Source organism: Triturus cristatus, chromosome 2_2, assembly GCF_964204655.1.
Source record: "Triturus cristatus chromosome 2_2, aTriCri1.1, whole genome shotgun sequence".
Classification (NCBI taxonomy): domain Eukaryota; kingdom Metazoa; phylum Chordata; class Amphibia; order Caudata; family Salamandridae; genus Triturus; species Triturus cristatus.
Genome location: NC_140582.1, coordinates 1148015226 through 1148030452, shown reverse-complemented (window position 1 = coordinate 1148030452; position 15227 = coordinate 1148015226).

Here is a 15227-nt window from a genome sequence, read left to right as displayed (position 1 = left end):
TAAGAAACCCAACCGGAAGTATAAGTCACCGGAATGGACGTATGTGGCACTTCCTGATGTATAAGAGGAAACAGACAGCCAAGAAAGTCTAAGAGTGACTGTACCGGAAGTGGTTGAAGAGGAAGAAGATTCGGAAATCCTGAGAGTTTTCTTGTCTGATATCAGAGAAGAGATGGATGTTCAGGAAATTCTGAACCAAGATGGTGGAAACAAGGACAACGACGATCAAATGCCAGACTGAAGTGGCAAAAGGAAGATGCAGAGAGATTGAAATACCGGATAAGACATATAACCGAAAGAACCAAGTAGGCGCTTAGAGCCTTGGGTTTAGACAAACGTTAGTTGTGAATAAAAGAGGCTAAGTCAAAAGACACTGATCATTTCCGAAATGGCAAACACAAAAGGTAGAAAACCTACATGTGGGTTCCTTTGAAGATGGTGCAAAGTGTGTTGTTGTTGTACAGGATTACTAATGCTTCTATGGATTATATTAGCTATAATAATTTCGTTTAGAGTAACCTTCGAGAGGGTAGAGAATCACTCTGAGAATAAGACTAATATAGAAAAGGTTTATGATGCTCATACAACGAGATTGGTAGATAGAACTGACTTATATAAGGATAGGTCTATAACTGATTTTTCTAATAACGTTTTTTCAAAGTTATTGTATGAATATGTAAAAACTATGGACGTTGAAGGACTGGGCTATTCTAAGGCCCAGCGGTGCCAGGGGACAACACCTGAAACCTTCGTGGGTTACCTGTTCCGGCGTACAAAACACAGAGACACGGGACACTTCCTGCGGCGTCAAAGATCAGCGTTTATTTACTGCAGGGATACAGAAATCGCAAGAAGTACACAACGTGTAGGTTCTGAGAGACTGCTTCAAATTGCACAAGTGGATCGCTCCTTTTATACACATTTTCATCATTGATCAGCATGGCGAACAAAAGGTTACAACTCAGTTCCCAAAGTAAACTTCAGAAAGGTCGCATTCATGTTTTCAGAAACCCGAAACATAATTCCAGCAGCATTGCCGGTTCCCAACTGTAAAAGCACATTAAGCACATTCCATTCTGACCATAACGAATTAGAGGAAGGGACAGAAACAGATGCAAAGGATGCACAACAATTTAGAAAACAGTGTAGGGAGCAATATCGGAAACTTGATTGCAGGATCAAAGAACTCGTGCCTAATGTATGCACGACTGAAACAATAAACTAGCACAGCAAGATGAGCCTCGAGCGGGGCCATCTGCCCTTGCCGTGTCATCCCCCTCATCATAAAGACACTTTCAAAGGAACATGTGTCCTCCGCAAAGGCTTGGGAATCCAAGGGTCACGAAGCGGACAGTGTCCGTTCGCTGGCTACTTGAGGGCAAGAGACAAAATGGACGCCGTATCTAAAATGGAACCCAAGGGTTCAGATGGACATACCCAGGAATGAAACGAACCATACATAGTAGCGTAGCGAAAACGCGTACACCCACTAAACTCGTCATTTGCGGTTCGTAGATACCAAACTCATCCATATTTGAACATACCCAAAATGTCAGTCCAATTCCCACGGAACCTCAGACGATCCTTTTGCCCTCATGTAGGCAAGCACTAGTCTAGATCAGAATCGATTTCGATATTCATCAAATCGTTCAGTTGCTGCTGGAACATCATTCTATTCATCAACGTCTCTTTGGTAACTGATGGCCGTCTTATACACGTTGTAGAACAGAGGCCACATGAGGCCGGACCACACTGGACGCAAAGACAACACGTGAACAGAAACGTTACAACAACCCCTACGATCATCAGAATCTTCCAACCCCAGGTTGATATCAGGCCCCAAAACCATCCTAGAAGTGTCCAATTACCCTCGTCCACGTGTATGGACTCGGAGATCTTATGCAACTTCGAGATGGCTTGGTAAACGGTTGGAGCGTTGTCAGGAATTGTTAGAAATGGGATTTCTGGTTGGCTAGGGCTTGCGCCAAAGCCAGACAGAAACCACCACTCTAGTCAGGGCTGGGGAGTTACACGCCAAAGATAACCCCTGCTCACCCCCTTAGTAGCTTGGCACGAGCAGTCAGGCTTATCTCTGAGGCAATGTGTAAAGCGTTTGAGCGCGCACCCAGCAACAACACCCAAGGCCCACCACAAAGGAAACTCCACACAAGGTATTCTATAAAAATAGCCTTTGTATTATACACAACACATCAGATAAAAACACACACTTTACAATGTGCCAACAGGCACGGGCAGAATTTACACGGGATTATATGTACAGGGGACAGGGCCACATGGACTACTGTCCGAAATTAGCACTCTTAGAAATTAGCACATAGGATATAAAATACTGTAGTACAAAATAACATATATAGCACACAACCAGTAACTACTGGTATCAGGTAAGTACCACCTACGCAACCCTAACCACCTTAGGAAAATACTGCGCAGGGAATCAGGACCTCACTAGCACCACCTGTACTAGGAGAGAAACAACCACCTAAGTATAACACAGGATGCATAAAATACATTCAGAGGTGTAAAGCAAAGCACATGACGCATAAACACATTCAGAGGTGCAGGAAAGGAACAATGGCGCAAAAACTCACATTAGCCACTATCTGTGGCAGTCCCTAGGCCAACTGGCCTTGAAGGGGCAAGGACGCCCGGTGTCCAACAAAGTCAGGGGCAAGACTGCGCAGGAGGCGCAGTCCAAAACTCAGAGTCAGGGCAAGACTGCGCACGCAGTCAGGGCAAAGCGCAAAGTCACCGCGCACAACCTACACGTTGCAGCTGCCCACTAAGTGCTGGGCAGCTGGGGAAGGAGCGTGGGCACCACTGTGCCCTTTAACACAAATATGCCCGCCGTTGGAGCCTTCAGGCTCTGTAAAACTATCTGTCCCGTCGTTGGAGTCCCTCTGGACTCGAAATGGCCAAAAGAAATGCCCCCTGGGAGCCTCCTAGGCTCCTAAAGAATGCGCCTGATTGGAGCCTCGTGGGCTCTGAGAACGAGAATGCCCCGTAACGTTGGAGCCTTCTCGGGGCTCAGGGCAAACCAATGCGGGCCGTTGGAGCACACCAATGCTCGAGAAAATAATGCGGGCCCCTTCGTTGGAGCGGCCCGCTACCTTCCGGGGCCGCTCTGACTGCAGGAAAAATGCCCCCGTAGCTGGAGTGCCACTCGCGCTCTGGACTGCTACAGAATACTGCCCCCAGAAGGTTGGAGTCCCACTCTGGGACTCGAGCATAGAAAGGCCCCCGCTGGGGCGGGAGCGAAATGCGGGCCGGACCCCCCCTCGGAGCCCTCACTCACCGGGCTCGTCGGGGAAGGCTCTTTCCTTAGCCGGCAGCACTTCTGGAGCGCGGGGTAGGCTCCCACCCGCTCCTGCTTGCACCTCCTCTCGGCGGCGTTCCTCTTCTCGGCGCGGGGCTTCCCTCGACCTCACGGGAGCCCCGCGTCAGCCGGCACGGACTTCCAGCTTTTTAGTCACGCCCACGTCTGAGCCACAGATGCCTGACTTCCGGTTACGAACCGGGTCGCAGCGGTGATTATACCTTCTCGGTGATGCCGCGATACGGGGTAGGCTCCCGTCCAGAAGCACATAGACGCGGGGTGGGCACCCGCTCGCTCCAGGACAATGCAGCACCACAAGCGGGGTGGGCACCCGCCAACGAGTGGCAATGTTCCTGGCAGGGTGGGCACCTGCCAGGGGACTCCAAGATCTGCAAAGAATGGGGCAAATGCCGGGTGGGCACCGGCCTTCAGAATTAAAGCGCTCCGAGCGCCAAAGGCAAACAAAAGCGCCTCCAGGCGCTTTAGGGGCAAAACAAGGCGCTCCCAGCGCTCCAAGGCCAACAAAAGCCCCCAGGCGCTCTAGGGATAACAAAGTGAAAGCGCTCCAGGGACAACAAGCACAAAGTCCAGCAAAGTCTAGAAAGGTAGACAGGGGGGCAAGGCTGGGCCAGGGGCCAGCTCACTGGGCCCTCCAGGGCAGGAAGGCAGTCCCAAGTGGCGGCTCCTCCTGGCCTCCAGCAGCAGCAGCCCCCTCCGGTCAGGATCCAAAAAGCAGAACAGTTTCTGTGGGGACATAGCCCCATTTTTATACAGTGAAACCCTTTGTTCTTGATTCAGGGTGAGGGGGAAAACCAGTCGCAGCTGGTTGGGGAGCACCCTTGATGTGCTCAGCCCCTCACTCTATTCACTGGCAGGGCTAGTGTCGTCAGTCGCACCACAGGGGGTGGAGCCAGCATTGTGTGGGGAAAACCCTGCCCTATTCAGGACCCAGGTGTACTCCTCCCACCCATCTAGCTGCTGATCTCCCCATTCACCACTGGGTGACTCATCCTGACTCTGGGGAATCCCTAGCCCGTCACATGACCTGACCAGCCAATCACCACACCAAGTCACCAATAAAAAGCAAAAAGTTCAGGGGTGAACCTGCCAGAAGGGCCAAGTCCAACAGGAATGAAAATGCAACAGCTCGAATGAATCACTTTGCACACACCACCTCTGTCTGCAAGAACAACGTCTAGAACCATACGGTTCTGCAACGTCATAAGTCTATCCGCCTGAAGTTCCGCTGTTAAATTACCAAGAGCACTCGCAGTTATGTTAGCAGTCGATTCTACCACACGGGTCAACTGTCTCAGGTTCCTACTGTTAACCATAGGTCCCCAAAACGGCAAGAAACCCTTAAAGAAATCTCCTGCTTCTTGACCCGCAGTGTCCTCTTTGCTAACAACGCCTCTCACAACTCTAGTTTTGTGATAGTCGGAGGCAACCGTAAAAGTCGGTGGCAAAAGATTCGCAATATAACAGGTTCCCGAAAAGTCACGGGGCAACCATGTATATGCACGCTCATAACATATGAAATAGGTACCCTTGGCAGTCAGGAAAACAGGGGAAGAGAGCATCGGTAAAACGTACGTATCAGTACAAGCACTCTCCCCAAGCTGGGCTCTCGGATTTCGACCAAGACCTTTCAAGCAGAAATTACCGAGGTGGGGTACGATCCATATTGGAGACGAGCTCTTGAGCTGTCTATCACCCACTGACATACTATACTCAGCCTCACTCAGATCTTTATATGCTTGTACTTCTTCATCTGGAATAAGCGATGCATCGAAAATATCTCGATCTAGATCAGCAATCGCTATCGCCAAAGGCTTGTGGTACGGACCAGAACCAAAATTCGCAGAACGTGGCTCTCGACTGGGGTAAGAATCTAGTGCACTACGGAACATAGTTTGGAATGCTCGAGCTGACCCTTGGGAACTATAAGGAAGAACCAAATACGGAATACCTCTATCCATGGTATGTGGCATTAACCCACACACCCAACAGTTAGTAGTATTCTTCACCAACTGATGCTGATGTAGGAGTTGAACGAAGGAATTATTCATGAATTCCGCACGTCTAACCTGTTCATGTTGGGGCAGAGGATGAAAGGAATGTGGGGAAACAGTGGTAATAGAACTTAGTTTAGGAGAAAAAGTAGGTGAAATGGAAGGCAACAATGACTGTATTCTAAAATACACCCCACTTACCAATAGCATAGAAACAGTCAGAAACAGTAGAGATACCTGAAACAAAAAACATTTCGCTCGTACAATCTTATGCAATTTTGATCTTTGCGCCGACATCCTTTCTACTTCCAACAGCTTAGAGAACGCCATCCTCTAAAAACCGTCCGTGACGTCCTTGACGCACTTCGTTCTGAGTAGCGATTATCAATTCCCAGGAGTTCCCAGGAACCGACAAAAGGTAACTGACCTAGTGTCAGGAACCTGCTAAACAGAAGGAAGTACCCGCACGGCCCTACGGTTAACCCGGATGATAGGTTTTCTTAAGCAAACATTCAACTTAATAAAAAATCTCTTAGCTGTAAAAAGTACACATTAAAAATAATTAAAAAATCAGCAAAGGATGCAATCGTTCTTAATGTTCGTGGCAACAGTAAAAGAAAATATAGAAAAGATTTTATTAGTCTTTGTCGTGTGAACGAAGAAAATATCGACTTCTTCCAGGTCGAGTCTGCTCTTCAAATAGTTGTTCAGCTGGTGAAACAGTGTTCAATCGATCAGATGACAATTCAGACCTTGAGTTCTCCAAAACTGACGACTCAACAGATGTGTCCGGCTGCAATGAATTGTCTACTACAGGTTGAGCATCGCTAAACAGCAAGTAACGTAGAGGGGTCTCGGTTTCCGCTGTCGCAATACCAGTTCTCACCCAATTATCTGCTGGTGAAGGTATCGAAACCTTTTTGGTATGGGCGGCATGCACCCAGTTCTTTCTGCCTTCCAACCGAACTGCAGTCCTTGTAGCTAGCAACACTTGAAAAGGGCCCACAAATCTTGGCTCCAGATTGCGTTTTCTGCCAAAATTGCGGGTAACAACCCAGTCACCCGGTTGGAGCCGATGTCCAGGACCCTCTGTCTGTGCCGGTAAAGCTTCAAAGACCTGTTGATGAATTAACCTCAGTTTAGCAGTCAAATCATAAAGATAATCAATTAACATTGGATACTCAAGGCTATCAAAGGCCTTAGGCCTCGGGACTCCCCAAATGTTCGCAGGGCGGCCGAACACAATCTCATATGGGCTAAGCCCTACTCGAGAGTGCACAGTCGCCCTGGTTGACAAGAGAGCCAGAGGCAAAGCATCAGGCCATGGCAAACCAGTCGTAGCTTGTATCTTTGCAAGTTTCAGTTTCAGAGTACCATTGTACCCTTCAACCAAACCCGCTGCCTGAGGATGATTGGCGCTATGGAATTTCTGTCGAATTCCAAGGCCCTTACACACACTCTGCATCACACTTCCCACAAACTCGCTTCCGTTATCTGACCACACAATCCGTGGCATTCCATACCGAGGAAAGTATTCCTTCAGTAGGACTTTCGCTGTGGACAGGGCAGTATTGTCCTTAAGAGGATAAGCCTCTATCCATCTGGAGAACGCACAAACCACAACTAAAACGTACTTCAGATTATTGCATCTCTCCATATGGATGAAGTCCAGCTGGATAACCTCAAAGGGACATGTAGGAGGGGCAAAATGGCCAGGTGGAGTGGGAGTGCCCTTACCAGGATTATACATCAAACACACCATACAATTCTTAACCATTCTCTCAGCACATTTAGCGATACCATCATTCTTCCATACAGGAGATAATAACTTACATATACCTTTCGCGCTAATATGTGACAAGCCATGAGCCATAGTCACAACGGCTAGCACATATGCATCCGGTAACATCCACCTCTGACGTTCCGACAAGTCAACCCAACATCCATGGGTGTCTAACTTTCCCGTACTTTCTTTCCACTTGGTCTTTTCAGTTTTAGTGGCCTCATTCTGAATTGCTTTCACGCTCTCAATAGTGTCTTCACACATACCAGTCTCCGTCGGCCACCTCACTGAACTCGTAACATACATTCGGGACGCAAGATTCTTAGCCGTTTCCTTAGCAATCTCATCCGCAAATGCATTACCGCGACCAACATCATCCGTAACCTTTCGATGCGCACTACATGTAATGATTGCCACCTGTTTAGGCAATGTAAGTGCATCCAAAAGATCGTTCACAAGCTGTCCGTGTTGGATCTTCGTACCATGCGATGTCATAAATCCTCTCTCTCTCCACAATCGGCCAAAGCTATGTGCAACACCAAACGCATACTGACTGTCGGTTAATACATTCACTCGCTTTCCCTTGGACAAGACACATGCTCTCGTCAACGCAATCAACTCTGCCGCTTGCGCTGAATTCTGACTCAATCTCACAGTTTCCACAACCGTACTCAACGTCACTACAGCATACGCAGTCGTCACATCACCATTCGGCAACTTAAAACATGAACCATCAACATACAAAGTGCCATCGGGGTCTATCAATGGAGTGTTTTTGAGGTCAACACGACCCTTCGTTTCTTCTTCAGTTCGTAAATAACAATCATGTGGTGGTACATCATTTGATTCCACATTAGTCGGCAACAATGTCGCCGGATTCAGCACATTACAACGCTTGATCTGTATATGACTTGCCAAAAGTGTCAGCTCGTGACCGGACAACCTTGCACTCGTCAGATGTTGAGTTTTTGTACGATTCAGGGGAGTGTCAACTGCATGCGGAACCATCACTGTGAGTATATTATCCATAACCAGACCTGCGGATTGTCGAATAGACACCGCAGCTGCCGCTGTCGCTCTCAAGCAACTCGGCAACGCTCTAGCTACCGGGTCTAAGGTCGAGGAAAAATATGCACATGGACGCTGCTTACCACCAAATTGTTGCGTCAAAACACTCAACGCACAACCTTCTCTCTCGTGAACGTATAGTGTAAATGGCTTACTGTAATCAGGAGTACCTAACACAGGAGCCGAACACAACGCATCACGCAATTCAGAAAAACTTTTCTGACATTCTTCCGTCCATGGCAAAGGAGTCGAATCATCCTTGCACGTAAGAGCTATCAATGGCTTCGCTAACAGTGAAAAGTTCGGGATCCACTGTCTGCAGTATGACGTGATACCTAGAAAGGCACGCACATCTCTCTGAGTTGTTGGCACAGTCATTCGAGCGATCGCTGCAATTCTTTCTGGGGTCAACCTTCTTCCCTCCTTTGACAATAAGTGACCTAGATAGGTTACTTCTTGACAACAATATGGCAATTTAGAAGGTGACACCTTGTGATGTAAATCACATAGATGCTGTAACAGTGATACTGTAGTAGTTTTGCAAATCTGTTCAGTGTCAGCAGCTACCAACAGATCATCAACGTACTGAATCAAGGCCGCACCAGCCGGTAACACAAACGCATCAAGTTGGCTCTTAAGCGCTTGGCTATAGATCGATGGACTCTCACAGTAGCCCTGAGGTGCGCGTTTAAACCTGAAACTACAACCACCTAATGAGAAACCAAATAGATCTCTGCTTTCCTCAGCAATCGGAATACTAAAGAAAGCATTCTTTAGATCGATTACCGAGAACCAAGATGCAGAAGCTGGAATCAGAGTCACCAAAGCCGTAATGTCAGGCACCACGGGAAACTGTGGAATCACAATTTTATTCACCTCTCTTAAATCGATAACAAAACGATACACAGGAGGCTTGGATGGATCAGTTCGTTTCAAAATAGGCAACACAGGACTATTACACACGTTACCCCGAGTTTCTTCGATGACATCCTTATCGATCAAATCGTAGATGATCGCTAATAGTGCTCGCTCTCCATCAAGAGAGATACGATACTGGGGAATGCGTGGTAGTCGCACATTTGATTTCAATTGAACAACATAAGGCAGTATATCCAACAGTGTAAACCAACGAAGTCAGTGTAAATCTCAAAGAATGCACTCACCATCCGTAGAAGCACCAGTCTCCAAGGTCAGAGCCTACCCAATCAATTACAGGGAGGAAAACAGACCTGCGGAGGTAATACAAATTATTGTATGAAAAGCCCTCACTCACCAACCTGGTTGGTGACATGCTTCATCATAGGGCCCCACCGGGCATGGCCGAGTGCCATCCCAGTGTGCTGCAACGCCAGGTTACTGCGGAGCGGGGTTGTGTGTGGTGATAGTGAATTTAAAATTCCCAATTGAGTCAAAAAAGTATTTTATTCGTTTTGCTAATTGGAAAATTAAAACATAATAAAAAGGAGTGATGGTCAAAAAAATAACAGACCGGGTTCACTCCGTGGCGGTCAACATGTTTCTGCCTTTATGTGTAGTTTACAGGCTTTCTTCAGGACCAGAGTGGAAGTGTGGGTGCCCCGGTGGTGTGAACGCACTAAGGTTCACCCTCCCGTGGGCTGCTGTGTGAAAAATAATATGAAACACAGGGAAAAATCCGCCAAAACCTATAATGGTGGAGAGAAACGAGTTTACTCTAAAATGAGAAGGAGACATACAAACACAAGACAAAACACAAGAGAATCGTAAATGTGCGTAGTCAAAACATTGTAAAGCGCCATAATATAGGCTCAAACAAAGTGCGTGGATGGGGACAGTGCCAGTAGTCCGTACCTTCGGTGCATCAACAATGTGCTAGCAGTGCACCTAGAATTAGCCAGGTACTGGTGTCAGGGAAGTAAAGGACTTCACCTGAATAGCGTGACTAGCAATGTATCACGGAATCAACGTGGAGTCCTAATGCTACGTGTGAGACTATAAACTTAGCAAGGTCCATTGGAACAATGAACGCGGCCTGTGAAGCATTCCTGGTAGGTAGAAATGCCAAGGGGAATAGAGAGGTTCTTACTGTGAGGCTAGACTGTTCGTCGCCTCAGGGATCCCGGGGGAGAGGTGCGAGCAAATATGGCACACCCTGGAGGAGACAAAGAAGAAAGAGCGGCCACGAACGGCTGAATAGTGGAAAAACAAGCCGAACAGTACTGTGAGCTTTACCAGAAGGAAATAAGAGCCAGATGGTACACTTACGCCCTCGCTGCTCGGCACCCGTTAGGAACCTACACCGCCTCAAGCCACCGGGTCCGGGGAGAGAAGAGACCTGGTGCGAGGCTCCTAAAAACCAGAGTGCGAGAAGAAAGCCCGTCTGTGATTGGGCAGCACCTCGCATGCTGAGGTCCGATTGGATGAGCCCCGGCCAATAGGCCGCCTAGAGGCAAAAGGCTCGACAATCAATTAAAGGGACGGGACCTCCCAAGCTGTGTGCTGGTGGGTTAAAACACAGCCAATAGGACGCCAGGAATGAAAGGAAGCTCGTCCGTAATTAGAAAAAAGAGAGCTAGATAAAGAAAACTTTATGCAGTGCAAAGCGGAGACGCATGAGCACGCTTGACACCACGAAACGTGTGTCAGATTAAAACCCTCGTTGCAGATAAGATGGGGTTTATTACAACGCTCGTCCACCAAATCGAACAGAGGAGCATGCCAGTGATAAGCACGCTTGACACAACGGAAACGTGTGTCAGATTGAAAAATTAGTTGCAGAAAAAGGGGGTTAATTTTAGTATATCCAACAGGCCCACGTCGTTGGGACCTGTCGCCCACAAAGACTTAGGAAGAGAACTCAATTCCGGTAGGAGCTTATCAGTCGACAAATACATAGGAGAGATCACTTGCTGACCCAGCGTAAGCTCCACTCCCGCAGGAGAACAGTACAGAGTCGCATATAACCGCTTCAACAAATCCAGGCCCAAAAGATTCTCACCACAACCAGTAGTCAAAAGCAAAGGAGCTTCTAACTCACGAGACCCAATTGTAAGGGACAACGGGCAAGAAACTGGATTGCTAACGGGGGCGCCAGAGAATCCAACGGAAACATTCGTTAAGCCAGACAAAGGCGCGCCAGGGAGTTTCGAATGCATGATGGAGCTTTTCGCTGCACCAGTATCCAACAGAAAAGGCTCAACTACGCCCATTGTGGCAACTGTAACGTAAGGCCCTCTCTGATCAACCGGAACTGATACCACTCCCTTTCTTTGTCTACGGCTGTCCTAATAATGACCGTCAGCAGCAACATCATGCTCGACATAATAGTCGTCCACATGATACTGTGCAGATCTACCAGCCGATAAATCGCGCCGATCAAAGCAATTTTGCGAGTCTGCTGAAGTGGCAAAACGCTCATTCTGATTCTGAGTAACACCGCGACCTCTACCACGGGACGCTTGTTGAGGACCACTACGACCTCCTCGAGCCGAAACACCATTGTTTCGGTCACGCAAGACTGGACAATTAAACTTCAGATGGCCCTCACCCCTACAATATGCGCATTGATTATACCCCAACATAGTTCGTGGTGTAGAGGAGTCAGTACGCGGCTGTGACCTAGAAAACTGCGACTGTAATCGAGTTTGCTGTTGCGAGTCATTTTGATTCAAGCGCGGGGGATACGCTTGCTGCAATAAGACCTTAGTTTTAAAATCCTTCGTTTTCTTATCTGCACGTTCGCTTTCTTCTTTCTCTCTATTTTCGTAGTATTGGGCCGTAGCTAATATTTGAGCAGTGGTAGAAACAGCCCACGAACTTTCAGAGTTCTTCAATTTGTTGCTTAGTTCAGGCAGCAGATTCGATACAAATGTATCAACAAACAGTCGCTGATCTCCCTCAGTGCTCATATCCTGACCACTGTGATCGATGAATGCCTCCTCAAATCTCGTAAAGAAATCGGAGACACTCTCGTCCTTCTTTTGTTTGCACGCGGACAGTTTGTCCCAATTAACTCTTATCGCCGGCATAAGCGTCTTCATAAGTGTAATTATCCTCTGGGGCAGATTCTCAATGAGCTGTTCAGGTTTAACCCCACCAACTTGCCGTGCGTCAGCCGCAGCAAGAGCAGCCCAATCACCGCCTAACTCGGCTACGTGATTCTCTTGGCGGATTTTCGCCCAAATCGGTTGAGGTACTACATTACCGAACAACATGTTGATGTCGGCAAGATTCATAATAGTAGCGTCCACTAATTGGGATAACTCCTTATAATAACCTGCCGGATTTTTGCGGGGGTCAGGCAAAGTTTGCTTCACCTGCAAAACTTCCGATCGCTTCCAGGGGAGGTGTATCCAAACTCTCTGAAAGTGTGGTAGAATAGCAGGGACAGCAGCAGGATCACCTGGCATCCACACTGGAGGAACTTCCCGCATAGGGTTCTGACCAGATTGGGCCATCCGCTCCTCAGCTTCACCCTTAAACAATGCTCGAGGTGATACCGTAGATCGAAAAGATAACAGATGCTCTAAAGCATGTCGAACATTAGTACCCACAATCATACCACTCGAAAATTGATTCTGAAGTTCAATGATCTTGGGCGGTACATTGTCTACCGCATCATTATCCAACTCTTCTCTCAAAGATTTACACATTTCCTCGTACACAAATCTTTGTGTGGGCTCATTAAACTGAGAAAACGTCTCGAAAACTATACGCAAAGTGTACTTCGCAGGATGACTAATCCATTTACGCGCCAGTTTCACTAACGACTCACGTTCTCTACCATCAGGAATTTGACTGCGCCTCTGAGAGACATCAGAAAGATCGGACCCAAGTATCGGCCCAAAAAGCGGAGAATAGAGATTAGCGACAGCACTAAATATACGGCTACGAACAGAAGGGGAAGAAGAAGGAAGTACAGGAGTAACTACATTAGGGGTAACCGGAGAAATAGTAGAAGTAGTCGAGATAGCAGGAGTAGTAGTAACAATAGGCTGAAGAGGTACAGGCAAAGGAGCAATAGGGAAAAGAGCGGGTAGCGGAGGATGAACAATTTGCTGCACAAGGGGATTCGGAGGAACAGGAGGAACGACAGGCTGTCCAGCAGCCGCCAAGACAACAGGTTGAGGAGCAGGAGGAATCACAGGACCCAGGGTATCTGGTGCATAGGGAGGTGGTGATTTCAATAGATAAGACAATAAAGGATCCTCAACCGCTTCTTCTCCTGTCATATCAGGACTAGACGGTAGAACCGGATAACATTTATCCACCGCCATATGATGCAATCTAGCAGAAACTTCCTGCTCCTTCCCATCCTTATCTCGCTGATACTGTTCTGCATTTCGCATCACCGCAATAACACCTTCTCTCTTATTTTTCTTAGACTGTTTAATTTCTTTCTGCTTGGCCTCTTTACGCCATAACCGAGAGGAATCAAACATGGCCGGCCTAGCCTTCTTTTTAAACAATTTAGTTTCGAGATTATCCAATATTGCAGTTTCGAAACTACCATGTGGTGGCCAACTAAGAACACCATCATTTTTAGTATATCGAATCCAATATTCATTATATACGATAGGACCTACTCCGTGGCGACTATAGAGCTCATAAATTGGAGTTCCAACTGGAGGTATCGGACATGAATCCTCCAGTCGGGAATCCGTACTGCAACATTTAAGGAAACCAAACAAAGTACTACGGCCAGGCATCGTGCACACTAACCGAGTTTACAAACTTCAAGGGCTATCGAATTACGATGTCCTCGCAAAAAAAATGCAAGACCCTCGGTTTTTGGCAATTGCAATTGTCAAATAAAACCCAACAACTAAGAACCAACAACTAAGAACCACAAATGCAATGGAACCATGCAAACAACCAAGTCTACTCTGGGAGCGACCCACAAATACTTAACTGAAAGAGCAATGGCGTCACCAGGAAGGCCTGTCTATCGTCTCGCCGTACAAAGGACTACGCCAGGCGCCAAAACAGGTCGACAGTCAGGGCATCAGTCCGTCGCAGCCGTCAGGAGGCGGGAATCTTCGCGGAAAAAGTCTTCAGGCCACTTATTTCGACAACTGGATCGATGAAGCGGGGTGCACCTTCCCTCGGAGATTTCACACGAAGTTCCTCACGATCGTCGGGCTTTGGACCGGTACCGCTGATGTCGCCCTACGTTGGGCGCCAACTGAAGGACTGGGCTATTCTAAGGCCCAGCGGTGCCAGGGGACAACACCTGAAACCTTCGTGGGTTACCTGTTCCGGCGTACAAAACACAGAGACACGGGACACTTCCTGCGGCGTCAAAGATCAGCGTTTATTTACTGCAGGGATACAGAAATCGCAAGAAGTACACAACGTGTAGGTTCTGAGAGACTGCTTCAAATTGCACAAGTGGATCGCTCCTTTTATACACATTTTCATCATTGATCAGCATGGCGAACAAAAGGTTACAACTCAGTTCCCACAGTAAACTTCAGAAAGGTCGCATTCATGTTTTCAGAAACCCGAAACATAATTACAGCAGCATTGCCGGTTCCCAACTGTAAAAGCACATTAAGCACATTCCATTCTGACCATAACGAATTAGAGGAAGGGACAGAAACAGATGCAAAGGATGCACAACAATTTAGAAAACAGTGTAGGGAGCAATATCGGAAACTTGATTGCAGGATCAAAGAACTCGTGCCTAATGTATGCACGACTGAAACAATAAACTAGCACAGCAAGATGAGCCTCGAGCGGGGCCATCTGCCCTTGCCGTGTCATCCCCCTCATCATAAAGACACTTTCAAAGGAACATGTGTCCTCCGCAAAGGCTTGGGAATCCAAGGGTCACGTTCGCTGGCTACTTGAGGGCAAGAGACAAAATGGACGCCGTATCTAAAATGGAACCCAAGGGTTCAGATGGACCTACCCAGGAATGAAACGAACCATACATAGTAGCGTAGCGAAAACGCGTACACCCACTAAACTCGTCATTTGCGGTTCGTAGATACCAAACTCATCCATATTCGAACTTACCCAAAATGTCAGTCCAATTCCCACGGAACCT